The following is a 15,644-nucleotide window of genomic DNA, read 5'->3' as shown; positions in this document are numbered from 1 at the left end:
ACACCTTTACCTTACTCCTCATACGTCCACGGCCCAGAGCCCCACTCTGCTCACGGGAGATTTCAGCCCCTCTCAAAGACTCCACTACGCACATCTGGAACTCAGAGGGGAGGGGTCTCAGGCCGAATGGAACTCAGCTCACATCCTGCCTGCCTGCTCGGGCTCTAGGGACCATCTCTGCTGTGACTCGCTCCACAAGAGCCAACGGCTCTGCCAACAGTCCTGCTTCCCGCAGTCCCAAAGCCACCGGGCCCTGACACACGAGAACAGGGCTGGATTCTGAGTCAGAGTCAAAAGAGATCCTGACACCGGGCTCTGCTTTGCCCCCAGGGCTCTGAGGCACCTCTGCTTGTGCCCAGAGCCTCTCCAAGCTCCTCGTGAAAACAGCTCCTTCAACTCTGGCTATATCCTGGTGCCACCAGGACCAGTGGCCACAGGCGGCGTGCCAGCCCCTCCATTCTGCTTGTTTCTCCTCTCCGGGGCTTGATCACTCACCAGAAACAGCCAGGTCCTATGCCCAGCACCGTATAAAACACAGTTTCATGTGGCAGACAGTGAGTGCTGGAGGAGTTGCCTGACGGCTTCTTGGAGGAAGGGGGCTGGAGCGGGGCCTCCAGGGAAGGGGAGGGCCGGGGCTGCTAAGCAGCGCCAGTGGTTCACTTAGATCATAGGCTGCTGCCCATTTCTCTTAAACCCTGCTCCTTCATTTTTCAGAGAAAAAGGCACAGTGTTTCTCATTCCCTCTTGGAAAAGCACTCATGGGGCATTCGTGTTCCACACAGCCCCGTACGGAGATGGCGGCTATAGTCTTCAGCCTAAACTTATTTGTGTGTACACCCATTACATATGATATATAATACACAAACACATCTAGAATGACCACTTACACAAAATATCACTGTCACCAGAATAATCTCACTAAAATGCTGCTCTAAACACATTACTCCCCTGCTCAGCAGTCCCCATGATCTGCAACAGAAAGGTCAGACTCTCCGTCCTGGCTTTCAAGCCCCCCGTGATATGACCTCACCAGGTAAAACAAAAATAATGAGGTCCTCGTGTCTGTCAGACCTGGCTTCAACTCCTGGGCACACCTTTAGTTTGCAAGTACTAGAAACAGAGCCCCAACCAGCCCCAGCACAGAGGAATGTACTCTGCTGACCCTTGAAAATATTGTGCTAAGTGTAAGAAGCCAGTCCCAGGACCACATGTTGTATGATTCCCTTTATATGAAGTGTGCAAAGCAGACAAATCCACAGAGACAGAGAGTAGACTGGTGGTTGCCTAAGGCAGGGGGTGCTGGGGGAAAATGGGAGTACAGGGTTTCTTCGGGGTGGGGGGGGTGATGAAAATGTTCTAAAATTGATGTGGTGATAATTGCACAACTCTGCAAATACACTGAAAACCACTGAAGTATGCATTTTAAATGGATGAATTGTATGCCATGTGAATTATATCTTCATAAAGGTACTGCTTTTTAAAGGAATGTGCTGATCTCCCACTTTGTGAGGAATGCTGGGGAAGGTCTCAGGACTGGAGGAAACCCTGCAGGAGCTGGGCCCCAGGGCCTGGACTCTGACTCAGTGCCCCTTAAACTCCTCTCTCCCTCCATCTCTTATTCCATTTTGATTCCCTTCCGGAACTGGTTCCAGTCACACGACCATGCCTGGACCAATCACAACTGTGGGGAATAAGGTCAAATGATTGGCCAGGTCCACTCATTGTAGTCAAGTGACCTCTCCTGGATGATGGGCAGAACCTGTCAGAAGAGGGGAAAACAAGATGGGTAGTGAGGAACTGTGGTTCCTCCATTCTTTGTGCTGGCTGGCAAACCCTGGGTAAATTACTTAAGCACTGTGGGCCTTGGCCCCTTGCTATGTAAAATGAGGACAATGAAACCCACTTGGCCTGGCTGGTGTGGAGTTTAGAGGAGTTAAGGTTTGTAAAGTACTCAGAGCTTTATAGATTCCCACGGCGTCCTTGCCCTCCAGCCACACGGGTCCGGACCCTGATCCCACCCCTCTGGCCTCTCAGATCTTCTATGCTTTCAAGGCCAGCACCCACCTCCTTTAGGGCATCTTCTCTCTCTGTCCCTGCCCCCACACTAGGCTCACAATTACAGCCTGCTCTGTGCACACAGAGCTTCCACTGTGGTCCTGTGTTGTCATTCTGCATCTCCTAGGTTTCTGACATTTTCCGCCATCCAGCCTGTGTGGTCCCCAAGGCTGGGAATGGCTGCTTAAACAGCTCTGCACCCAAGTGAGGCTTGGCAAGTGGTGGTTCCTCTGTAAACACGTGCTGATTATCTGACTGATGGAGAGCCAATATTTTCTACAAGATCCAAGCCTGTCTGAATGGATGTCCTCAAGGAAAGGCAGACATAAGGGAGCAAACAGCAGTACTCAATTCAAACTCCATCCAAACAGCAAGAGTAGCCCCTCAGGTAGGTAGTATAATACATATCACATATCTCAGAGGCAGGGGGACAGAGATTGCAAGCCCCGTTTAAAAAAAAAAAGGGTGAACAGTTTAGAAAACCTTCCTCAGGAGCAGGAAGACTTGGAAGAAGCCAACTTACTGATTGCTTCACCCAACAGCTGTCCCAGATTCCCCTCTCCCTTGCCCATCTCTTACAGTAGAGGCTGGGAAAGTCAGTGCTTATTTTCCCAGCCTGCATTGTAATGAGAGTTGAGCATGTTACCCAGTTCTGCCCAATGAAACATAAAGGCGGGGGGGGGGGGGCTTCTAAGGGGCTTCTGGGAAAGACTTTTTCTTCCTGATAAGAAAGGAAAGCCTGGGAATCTAATTTCTGCTTACTGCCTCTGAATATGGTGTGAGATTGTGATGCCTGGAGCTGGTGCAGCCATCTTATAACCATGAGGAAAGGAGATGCCAGCTCAGAGTTATTGAGCTCATATAGCCCCTAACTCTTATTGAATATATTGCTATATGTTTAAAAAAAAATGTGAAAAAGCCCCTGTTTGGTTAAGCCAGTTATTCAGTGGCTTGCATCCTTGTAACCTAAATCATTCTTAATTGCTGCACTGAGGTAATGGAAAGAAGGACAGGAGCCTGTCTAGCTTGCAGATTTCTAGGAAGCCTTGTCTTGACGACTACCAGCACTATGAAACTAGACAAGGTGCCATCTTGCTCAAAGGAAAAAGTGATGTTAAAATATTTTATGGACATTAAGGCCTCATGTGTATTGTAACATCCTTCTCAGTCCCCTTTTACTTCAGCCCCTTCTCATCACCATGACAGCCAACATTTCCAAGTAAATAGGGGATGTTATCTGAGAAAATACAGAGCAGCCGGCCTGCGAATGCAGACTTCACACCATCAACCCACTCATTTCGGAGGCATCCATCCTCAGCAAGTATGCTCCAGGGATCAGCCCTCCTTTACTGTAACTGCCCATTTGTGTCAGGAAAGTCCTCAGATCTTGTCAAAGACATCCCTCGCATCTGTATCTGTCCTCCCCACTGTCCAGAAAATGCTCTGCTCTAAGAAAAGAAATGTGGTATGTCAATGGTGAAAAATTAATCATCACAAAGTCCCCAGAGGGTCAGATAAATGTAGGTCAGAGTAGATTTGAAATCTTCTCTGACCGAAAACCCTTAAATTGGATGGACAGTTGTGCTTACCCCAACCCATCAGAACCTCTTTGCTGTTAAGCACTCTCAACCGTGAAGAGACAGAGCTGAGAGAGAGGAAGTGATTTGCCCAGGGTCATCATTTTAGATGCTTGTCAAGATCAGGGAGGCTTCCTTATCTGGATTGAGCTGTCTTTTTTTTTTTTTTTACCTCTGTATTATAGAAAATTTCAAGCATACATAAAAGTAGAGAGAACTGTATACTGATTCCCCATGTGCCCACCACCCAGCTTCAACAACCATTGTGGCCAATCTTGTTTCATCTACTCTTCGCCTCTCTTGGGTTATTTTGAAGCAAATGTTAGGCATTTTAAGATTTTACCGACAGGTCTTTCAGTATAATGTCTCTAGAAGTTAATAATTACCTCAGGAAATAACTACAATATCATTATAACACCTTAGAAATTAAAAATTCCTAATATCATCAAATATCCTGTTAATGTTCTCGTAACTTTTATTTTTTGCCAATTGCTCAAATCGGGATTGAAATAACCATACTTTGTGACTGGTTGATAGATACCTTAAGTGTCTTTTAATCTATGAGTTCCTCCCTACCTCATTTTAGTTTATTTTTTATAGTATATTTGTTGAAAAAGGAGGTTGTTGGTCTTGTAAAGTTCCCCATAGTCTGAATTTTGATGATTACACTTCCATGGTGTTGTTTAACAAGTTCTCTGTCCCCTGTATTTCCTGCAAGTTGGTAGTTGGGTCTAGAATCTCATTGGATTCAGGTTTGATTTTCTTGGCAAGAATACTGGAGAGGTGACTGGTCTGCTGTACTTCCCTTCAAGGACTTGCAATGTGCTCGCCTTTCTATGATGTTAGCAGCCATTAGTTATCACTGCTTAGATCTGTGGTTTCACTAGAGGCTGAAACATGGGGGTACTCTAATCTTTCATTCTTTCTTCATTTATGAGCTAGACTCTTTCCATAAGAAGATACTTCCTCTTATCTACTAGGCAGTTGTCATGAGGTACAGTCAAATAGGAAAGGCAGAATGAATGTTTGTTTCTTTCCCTGTACTTACTAGTTTTCAAAGCAATGAATTGGTCCTCCTGGCGTCCTTTAAAAGTGACCAATGTATTTTTTTTTAATTTTTTGAAAGTCACTGTGCATTTGTGGATTGGAACATATTTGATGTGTTTTACTCCATTGCAGTTGCTATCTTTGTGGATGCTAAAAGTGACCCATATTTGGCCAATGGGAGCCTCTTGAAGAGGCTCTTGAGTCTTTCAGTAGGCCCCCAATCATCTCTGATAATTTCCTTGCCATTTGGTATGCCAAGATGCTCCAGGATCATTTTGTACATTTCCTGCTCCAAAGCTGGAATCAGCCATTTCTCCAATTGTCCAGTCCTTACAGGAGGCCATAGTATTCAGAAACCACAATCTAGGAGCCAGGAAGGGCCTACTTTTGATTCTAAGGTAGAAGCCAGAGTCCTAGAACCCAGGAGGCAGGTACCGGACAAAACAGTTATCCGTAGTCCTTTGTTCCCTTTAGCTTTTGTCCAAGACAATGGTAAATAATATTCAAACGTTACCAATATTGTGGTCGGTTTTCTGAGAATGACATCTCTTCCTTTTTACTCAGAAATCTGAGTGGTTTCTGACCAAACCCTTTATGGTAGAGGCAATAGACTTGGAAAGGTTAGCAACTCAGTGCTAAGCTCTAAGGACAACTGCTTTAAAGAGGATGTAGCTTGATGGACAGTGGTCACTTCCAATCAAACCTCTCTTATCTCATGGGAAGCAGGCTTAATGTTCTATCCTTTGGTAGGCGTATTAAGCATAATTTCTGGGCAAAGAGAATATTCTCACAAGGGTTCTGTAAATATTACATATTGTATTTATTACAATTGGGTAATTTATCTTTCTGGGAAAGTTACCTACAGGACTTGGAGAAATTTACTTAATAAGAAAATAGATGACAGTCACAATTTTATAATTCCTTTTGTTTCTTTGAGAGGAAAACTCATCAGTTATGGGGAATGAAGGGGAGGGGTTTGGGGTCCCTAATGTGGAACTTGACCAGGGTCTCTAAGAATAGTTATACTCAGGGGAAGTGGGATTTTGGGATTCTAGCATTAAAAAGCATTGGCTTTGGAAACAATCTACAGGAAAAATTTATTGAATCATGAATTCTTCAAAGAACATAATGAAAAGTGAAAACTCTGAGAAAGTTTGGGGAGAAATACAAGATAAAATTAAGACAAGTTTTTTTTCTCTTCTGATCAGGAATAGGTTCAGAAAAATGTTATTAAGTTCCCTGGACCATGTCCTTAAAAAAATAATTGTGTTGATACAGTTTGATGCAAAGAACACGTCTGGACCAGAGCCAAAAGCCTGGCTCTGGCACTAACTTGCTTTGTGACACTGGCCTGCTTACTTCCCCTCCCTGGGCCTCTGACTCCTCATCTGTGCAAAACAAAGGTCGCCAAATGTGGACAGAGGCTGGACTGGCTGCATATGAATCACCGGGGAGAATCCAAAATGGCCACCAACAGGGAAATGGTTAAGTCGACCACAATAAACCACATCACGGAATTCTCTGCAGCTGTCAAGCAGAATGAGGCAGGCATATGTGTACTGATGTGGAAAGATGTCCAAGCTATATTAAATTTTTGAAAAAATGAGTAATGATCTTGTTTAGTGGGAAAAATAAAAACGCTATGGTCAGCTCTTTCCAGGAAAAACACAAAACCCTCCAGGACACACATCAAACTGTTAATAGCACTTACTTCTGAGGACTGGCCGTTTTTCCTCTCATTATTTCTGTCTTGCTGGAATTCACTTCGAATGAGCATACATTACTTTTGTAATTTGAAACAAATTTTCATTTAAAAAGTAAGAGATTCTGATTCTTGAGGTCTGGGTGGGAGCCCAGGAGTCTGAAATTCTTTGTGTTTCCCCAAGTGATTTCTAACAGAACAACTGAACTGATGAACACAAAGTTCTCCCAGCTCTCACGTTCTATGATCCCACAAAGTTTACTTGACTCAAGACTTTGGGAAAAGGAAGAGAAGGACCAAACAAGAGAAAAGGAGACAGCCAAAGGGAAGGTATGATGTTGGAAGCATGAATAGTGATTACCCAGGTGTATGGCTCCGTCCAGTTTCCAGTGCCCCTTCACTCATGGACCTCACGCGACAGGCACAGCAATCCTGGGACACGGGCAGGTCAGGTATTTTCAGTATCCCATTTACAGATGGGGGCACTGAAGTTCAGAGAGGTTACGTCCCTGGGCAAGTTAGCCAGTTTGTCGATGGCAGAGCAGGGGTTACAATCCTGGGCTGTCCGACCCGAGCCAATGCTTTATCTACTGTATCAGCCATTAGGGACGTGAAGTATTTCCCTTACTGTGATCATCAAGGATTGTGTTTATAGTTTAATGGTCCCAGACAGCTTCCATAGAAAAGGAGGGAGGGAGAAAGCATAAGAATAACTGACATTTAATAAGGGCTTGCTCTGTTCCAGGTCTTGGGCTAAGTATCAGTTTTAATCCTATAATAAACCAACCAAGTAGGTACTAGTTTCACCCCCATTTTACAGATGATAAAACCAAGGCTCGGAGAGGTTAAATAACTTTACCCCAAATGAACAAAAGTTGGTAGTGGGATTGAACCCAGGTCTCCTATCTGAAGAAAAGAAGCAGACAAAGGGAAAGGAGGCAGGAAGAAAGTGCCAGAGGAGTGGGTGTGTGCCTCTGCTCTCCGTGGGTCTCCTGTTTCTCCGAGCTGTCATCACCCCACATAGCAAGGGCTCCTGGGGACCTTTCAGAAGGAAAGCTCAACCTACTGCCCGGCCCAGGCTTGCTGGGCTGCCAGCCAGCCTCCCTCCCTCCCACTGTATATTTCCTTTGCCTACACTGATAGGTATCCAGTTTCACCAAAGGCTCCAAGCTCCTGGATCTGGTTTTAATCAGGAGCTAGAGCTGAGCCCTAGAGCAGTTGCCTGGCAGTCCTCAGTGAGGCCCTGATGGGGCCCAGCCACCTTCTCTTCCCCAGAGAGAAGGAGGAAGGCGCTTGACTTCTGGAGCCCCCACCTGGGGTGGTTGCCCTGTGGAGGCACCATTCAAGACCTCTGCCTTTGGGCAGAGTCTCCAGAGGCTGGATGTGGAGAGATAGACTGAAGATGCATGGATCAGGCCAACGTTCTCCAGGGACCCAAGTGCAGGACTCGCGTTCCTCTGTAATCCACTTCTGCACACAGCTAGGAGAGAGCTACGGCGGTGAGGAGGACAGTTCTGTTGTCTTCCCGTCCACTGAAGAGACCCCACCTGCATGTCCCCCCTGTCACCGGGGAGGACAGCTCGGACACACTCCCTGTCCTCATGGAGCCTGTCTTCTGCCAGATGAGGAGACAGACAAGGAATCACAACTGTTCAACTGTATGACCATGACTCAGGCCGTAATTCTGAGGGCCCACGGGGAACTCATAAGTCATCCCAGCCAGTTCACAGAGGAGCAGGCATTCATGAAGAGTGAAGAGGGATTTCCAGGCAGTATTAAAGCCCTGGGGAAAGGAAAGCAGTGGTAGACTTTGCAAAGCCCAGCATTAGTCCACATGGCCACTTTCATGTGAATTAGAAAAAGGGATGCCCTCTGGGCAGATACAGAAGTCATCCTAGATCCTCCCTTGTGCAGTGCACAAACTGTGCAACTGTTCTAGTGACCCTGGGACTGTGTCAACTAAGTTTTGTCTGCCCCTCACATTTTCCTTTTCTCTTCTAGTTACAGAACCTCTATTTCTTGAAATTAAGTGATTCTTTGTAGTCACTACAGGGCTAACCCTTTACCCCTACTAGGGGTTAGCTCAGCTTGATTTGGTCATAGCAAGTCAGAATACTATATGTCCATGGCCATGGTTCTTGGTTCTGGGAAGGTCATGTGATCCAAGCTGAGCAAATAAGAACCCTCTCTGGGACTGATGCACGAGCACTCAGGGAAAAGGTGCTCTCTTTTGGCTGGATTTGCTGGCTCTGAGTATTAGTTAAGCCTAGAGCTTTCCAGCCATCAGGTGTTACTTTGGGGGAGATGCTGCCGAAAAACTGAAGTCACACAGAAAAATGTACAGCTGAGAAACTGACAGGGAGAGATGGAATTCTGATGCTGTTTAAACTCCATGATTTGCTCCTAGAACATTCTAGTTATAAGAACCAGTAATTTCCCTTTTTTGTTTCATCTAGTCTGAGTTTTTATGCTTACAATCAAAAGAACTAACCATTATGGAAAGAATTGCTGGGATTCAAGCCAGTAGACACAGAGCCTTCAGTGCTTTGAAAAACCAAACCAAGAAAGTTTTGGCTGGACCTCAGGGGTTTCTAAATCAAGAGCTGGAGATGAGAACACAGGCTATTCCAAGCTTCTCCCAGGTGGCACCTTCCTGTGTGCCCACCACAGCCCAGGGGCCAAGTGGGGCCGCTGGGACATGGGTTTACCACCCAACCCCTGATCAGGGTGAGCCCTCAGTTGAGGAGCTGGTGTCTGGGTCCTGGGGCACAGTGGGTCCTGGCAGTCTGGGGAGGACCAACAGAGGATGGCTGCCTGGTGAGTTGGCAGGAAGGATGTCTTTGCTGAGCTCCTAGGAAATCTGATGGGACTTATTTCATGTAGCACAGTCCACTCTTCTGCCCCTGGGCCTTTGCATATGCTGATCCCTCAGCCTGGGACACCCTTCCAACTTTGTCCATCTGGCAAAATTCTTCTCTGCCTTCAAAATTTAGCTCAGAGAGTATCTCTTCCAGAAAACCTTCTGTGGCAGTTTGAAAACATGCTGCAATTTTTTTTTTTTTTTTTTTTTTTTTTTGCCTCTCTTCCCAGCAAGAGGTGAATTCTGTGATCCTATCCCTTGAATCTGGTTGGTCTTATGACCGCTTGATCAGTAGAGTATTTTGGAAGTGATGCTGCATACCTTCTGAGGCTAAGTCATAAAAGGCCACACAGCTTCTGCCTTGTTCCCTGGGAACACTCACTCTTGAACCCCTGAGACACCATATAAAAAGTCTGACTGCCCTGAGACCACCATGCTGGAGAGGCCACAAGTAAGCACTTTGGTTGACAGTCCCAGCTCAGACACCCAACTCTTCAAGTCACCTCCAGCTATTAGAGTCACCCAGCTGAGGGCGTAGGCATCGCAGAGAAGAGAAGCCATGGCCACACAGAGTGCCCTGTCCAAATTCCTGACCCATAGAATCTGCAAACACGCATGGTTGTTTTATGCCAGTAAGTTTCGCAGTGGTTTGTTTTGGAGCAAGAGAGAACAGGAACACTGCCCTTGACTCCTCTGGGCAAACTTCAGTTCTTCCTCTCTTATTTGTTTTTTCCAGAGTTCCTCACTCATTGCTCCAATAGAGCCCTGGCCACACTGGGCTGTAATTGTCTCATTATGTGCCTGTCTCTTCTGCTCGACTATGGAAAAGAGGACCAGGGGCTGTTTCCTTCATGCCCAGGTACTGCACTCAGCAGACATTAGCAGATAAGAGAGAGAATGAGAATGGCTTGGGGCAGCCCTTGGTAGGCCCAGCTGTTACCGGCGACAAGGGCAGTCTAGCCAGGCGAGCGGCTGCAGGGTCCCCTGGGAGCTGACACCACAGAGGTAACGTGCTGGCCGGAGGCCACAGTGAGGCCTACAGCAAGGATGACCTGAAAGTAAGCCACTGAGGTAACTGGCAGCCTCAGGCTCCTTCCATCAGTACCAACCATCCACAGCGTCAGTCCCGGATACTGGAGAGGGGCGGAGCCCACAATGAGGGTGAAGCAGTCTCCGTCATACAGAGAGGAGAGCTCTGGGGCCAGGAGCCAGGCCTGGGGCATTTGCCAGCGAGACTCATCTTAGGAACAAAGGTTTGACCCTCTTGGTTCTGGGGGGAGTCATGGATCTGGTTGTGATTTAGATCATCAAGATCTGGGGTAGGGGAGAGGGGCAGGGTACTGGGGCACAGAGCCCAAGATGTACTCACAGGAGTTCATCTGCCAGAGAACCCAGGCTCAAACTGAGAGAGGGTCTCTATTTCTTCTTCTCTAAGGAAAAGTGTTCAGAATTTAGTTGGGAAACCGTCCTGCATCCACCAACCTGCATTCACTGCCTTGAGTTAGGAGGGAGATGGCATGCCAAGAAAATCTGGATCTGGATTTCAGGATAGAAATATGTGGGACTTACAGCCCGGCTCTCAGGCCTACTCCTGGGACTTCTGCACACAGCCCGAGGCTTCTGTAGTGAGGGCAGCGTTCTTGTCTGAGCCTTGAGCAACCTGTGAGGTTTCAGGACAAGGATGCTATAGAGAAGGAAGACGGAGACTCCTATTTGTTAAGACACATGTGCCAGAAGCATTGCTGTCATTGACAAAGGAGCTTCACCACCACCTTTTAGATATGTATTAGTCGTCCCGCTTTAAAGCCAGAAAAACAGATTTAGAAATTTTCAGTGAGGAATCACTGCAGTCTGATTTGGGATCCCCAAAAGGGACAAGTGAGGCAGCACACCAGGGTAGAGATCCCTGGGCCAATGTCCCAGCGACCCCCTCAGTGGCCTCGACATTTCCGTCTGCACAGTGAGAGGGCTGGACCTGCCATCCCACCCAGATCTGGGTTGAATCCTGCCTCTGCCACTCATAAGCAGTGTGACCTAGGGCAAGTCACTTACCCGTCTGTGCCCCGGCTGTCTCTTCATAGGGTGCTGCAAGGGTTAATTTTCGAAGAGAAGAGGTGGCCCTGCCCTTCTTCCACTGCTCATCTTTATGGAGCATTGAATACAGAATGTATCAGTCCAGGGCAGAGCCCAAAAGCCCAGGGACCGACACCTTCCTCCCCCGCGCACATCTGGAGCTTTGGCCTTGGCAGCCAGTGAGTGTGCCGTTCCCTGGGGGAGGGTAGGTGCCCCACATCGGAGCATCTGCCCTTTCAGGGAGGTGGTAAGCTGGGCACTTGGGCCTCAGCCATGAGCTGAGGCCTTCCGGCCGGCAGTTTTCTAAGTGGCTACAGATGTGGTGTGAGATCATGCATCAGGCCAGCTGCTGCTGAGAGGGAAATAGCTTCCCCACTCCAGCTCCCCCTGCCTCCACACAGGGCGGGGCTCCCTCCTCTCAGGGACCAGGCGCTGAAAGGAAGGATTTGAAGAGGACACTTGTGAAAAAGATGCGCAGAATAAATGCTGTGCTGTCTCTGGAGGGTTTAATCCCAGGAGCTCTGAGGGAAGATTTTGCTGGCATTTTTTGTTTTCTGGGATATTTTCCAATGAAAAAATTTAACAGCCTTGCCCTTTCTGATGCACTAAATATGAATGTCAGACAAGCATCTTGTTTCCAATAGGCAATATATGCTCATGGTGCAAGATTTGAAAGTATCAAGGGGGACTTAATATTAACTCAGTCTCCCTCCCAGTCCCCAGCGCCTAGTGGCAACACCATTACTACTTCATATGTGGCCTCCGGGAGGTATTCTGCATTTTCTAGACACATACTCATTATGCTTATCGCTGTCACGCCAGCCCACAGATCCACTCCTCGCCCTCCCTGATTGTCTTTGTGTCCAAAGAGGCTGCTGCTCCCAGGCTACTGTCTTCAAGGTTCTGGGAAGCTGGCTTCAGGTTGGGCATAAGTCAAAGGGAGGTACCTGGGGGGAGAGAAAAGGCAGGAGGGGAGGGAAAAAGGCCCTCTCTTCCCCTCCCTCTCTACCTTGGGTGGCTTCTTGACAGCATGTGTCTCTTCCAAGGATGCGGGACGGGTCTTCCAGGGTTCCAGACCCACTAGGACCTCAGCCCCTCAGCCCCAGGAACAGCCTCATCCCCTTGTCCTCCCAGTGGACAGGTCCAGCAGCTTCCTTGAGCTGCTAGTTTCTGAGCTGCCTTCCTGACAGTCTCCTCTTTGGCTTTTCAGCTCCTGCATCACTTGTCTAACCAATTTCCTGAATTAAACTCTGTCTGAAAACCCTCAGGTGGTTCCTGTTTTTCTAACTGGATGGACTGAGCCCCTCATTTTAAAAACTCGTGGGCAGCTGAAAACTTTCATGGATTCACATAAATATTCCTCTTTTTTTCACCCAAATTGTTAACATGTTATACATGGTTCTGCATCTTCCCTTCTTCTGTTTACTGCTATGCTTTGTAGGATTGTTGCTGGGTTTTTTTCATATATAAACATATATAGAGCTGCCTCTTTTTTTAATAGCTGTATACATTCCTTTGTATGCACTGTAATTTATTCAACCATTGATGGACACTGAGGGGTTTTTTTAGGTTTTTGCTATTATAAATAATTTCTTGGCGAATATCCTTACATATGTCACTTCACCCATATGGAGATTGGTCTGCAAGATAAATACCTAGAAATAGGCTGAGCAGATACATTTATAACTTTGATAGATTTTGCCAACTTGCCCCGTAGAGAGGTTGTGCCAGCCTGGCCCCTCGGGCAGCATCCTGCATTGAGAGGCTTGTGAGAGTCTGGACTATAAGTATCCCAAGGGCAGGGACGGTGTCTCTTTTGCTCACTAGAGCATCCCCAGTGCCCAGCATGGTGGACGACTCTCAGTAAATATTAGGTTTTGTTTCTTTTTAATGGAGGTTCTGGGGATTGAACCCAGGACCACATGCGTGCTAAGCATGTGTTTTGCCACTGAGCTATACACACCCCCATCAATAAATATTGTTGAGTAAAATTAATAAATGGAGAGGTGTCAAGGACAAGGCCAGGTCAGCAGCCTCCTGGCCTTGAACAAGTCCCTTGGACGCTATGATCTCACAGTTCCCTCTGGCTCTTACCTCCTGGGATCAAGGGCTTCCAAACCTGGCAGAGAATCAGAATCAGTAGGAGAGCTTTAAACATGGCAGGTCCTGGACTCGATCCAGGGGTTCCGCTGCAGTAGGCCTGGGGTGGAGCCCATGGTGGACTGTGAGCCACCACCCAGATCCCCCTTAGGAACAATAGGGCTCTCTCCCCCAGCTGATGGGAGTGCTGCTGGCAGGAAGCTCTCAGCTGACAAACCTCTTTGAGAAATGCCCTGCCTGGAAGAGCAGCCTTGCCCAAGGTCATATCCCTTTCCTGGGGGATTGTATCTAATAACTGGTCCACATGGGGATTTAAAGGCCTGGCCCTGCGACCCCAACTCAGGACAACTCTGAAGAGTCATCCCAGCCTTTGAACTGCACACGGGCTGGCTCAGGTCTCCATGGAGACTGCATCTTCTTGCTCTGCCCAATCCTGTCTCCTTCCTCTCCCTTCTACAGGTATTGATCCCAAAGGCGCTTCCTTAATAAACCCTCTGAACTCTAAACTCCATCTCAGATCAGCTTCTTCCAGAGCCCAACCTGTGACAAGTCCCTGGAATCTGTATTTTAACCCTTCCTCCTCGGTGATGTGATCTGTAGCTTCTGCCCACAGTGAAGTTTACTTTGGATGCGTGAGATGTTAATGCTTTTCCTTTCTTGGTGCCATAGACTCCTTCTCAAAATAATGTTTTTTTTTTTAGTAAAAGTAGATTTATTCGGAGATGCACACTCCATAGACCGAGTGTAGGCCATCTCAGAAGGCCAGAGGCCATGAGGCATGGGGGTGGGGGTGGGGGAAATTTAAAGTAAAAGTAGATACACTCTCCATAGACAGAGTATGGGCCGTCTCAGAAGACAAGGAGCGACCACAATAATGTTTTTAAGTACATAAAATAAAATACATAGGACTGCAAAATGAAAGTCAATTAAACTGAAATACGATCATCAAAATAGTTTTTGAATTGTGATATCGGCGTATATATTTATTTTTTAACCCATCAATTAGGATCTAGCAACGCCTTTAACAACTACCCTAATTTAGAAGTGGTGAGGAGCATAAACCGTATCTCAAGATACCTGTAGCAACTGTAATGTGACGTGAAAATACCAGTGATTTCCGTGGAGACAGAATTCCCCGTGCTGCTAATACTGCTGGGGTTTTTTGCTTGTATTCACAATGGGAGGAAAAATGCTGAATTACATTTAGAGGTTAGGGGGTATAAAGGTGTCATACTTTGTGTGTCTAAGTCCACAGACTCTCTGAATTCTGTCTGCAAATCTCTGCTCCAGTGGGTGACCTGCTCCAGTAGGTCCCTTGATCTAGCAGGTTCCTTGGTCTGGTGGCTGTTCTTGCCGTAAACCTCCAGGTGGGATCTACTGCCAACCTGAAGACAGAAGGTTTTTTAAACAAAGGACAGGTGGGCTGTCCTCTAATCCCTGCCCCTGGGAGGGGGCAGCAGGCAGAGTAAACTGAGCCGAGGGCATAAGGGCTCAGCAGCTCAGCGGAACCAACGCCTCCCAGTCAGATGGGGTTTTCAGTTACACCAAAACAAGGCACCAAATTGTTTTCCAAGTCCTCCAACCGGGCTGCCAGTTCCTCCTGTCAGCGGGGTTGAGCTTCTTCTGCTTTTGTCCCCGATGCCTCTTGAAACGCCAGCCGGTTCCCGCCCTGGTGGGACAGCCTTCAGTCTAGATCCACAGCAAATGCTAGCCTGTTAAATTAGGGGCAAAATCCATTCAGGGCATGTTAACTCCCTCTCTCCTTTGAGTAGGTAATTGTGATTTTTCTGCCCTTGAGCCTGAAACGCAGAAGCTGGTGTCATTATGCTGTGTGGGGTGTAGTGTTTGCTGAGTGTCTTGGGGGAAGTCCCCCAGAGGAAGCGGAGAAAGTGAGAATGCTGAGGGGGGCAGGCGGAGGTGGGGAAAGTGGGGAGCTTTCTAAAGTGGAGCCTCCTGAAGTCTGGGCCTCTGGCAGCAGGTGACAAGATGGAAACCTTACCTACTACAGCGCATGCTCATTCCCTGCCCCAGGGCCACCTTGCACTGAGTGATGTCACGAAGGGGGCACTTCTACATCCGGCCCCATTATGTACCAGCCAGCTGACATTAGCAAAGCATCCATGTCTTTTGGCTTCAGTTTCCTCATCTCTAAAATGGGACAATAACGGTAATGTGGCCAATGTCTCAGGGTTGTTGCAAGGACTGAGGGAGAGGATGTCAGGGAATGCTT

This window comes from Camelus ferus, chromosome 27 (genome assembly GCF_009834535.1).
Source record: "Camelus ferus isolate YT-003-E chromosome 27, BCGSAC_Cfer_1.0, whole genome shotgun sequence".
NCBI classification, from domain to species: domain Eukaryota; kingdom Metazoa; phylum Chordata; class Mammalia; order Artiodactyla; family Camelidae; genus Camelus; species Camelus ferus.
This window is presented reverse-complemented; position numbering follows the sequence as displayed.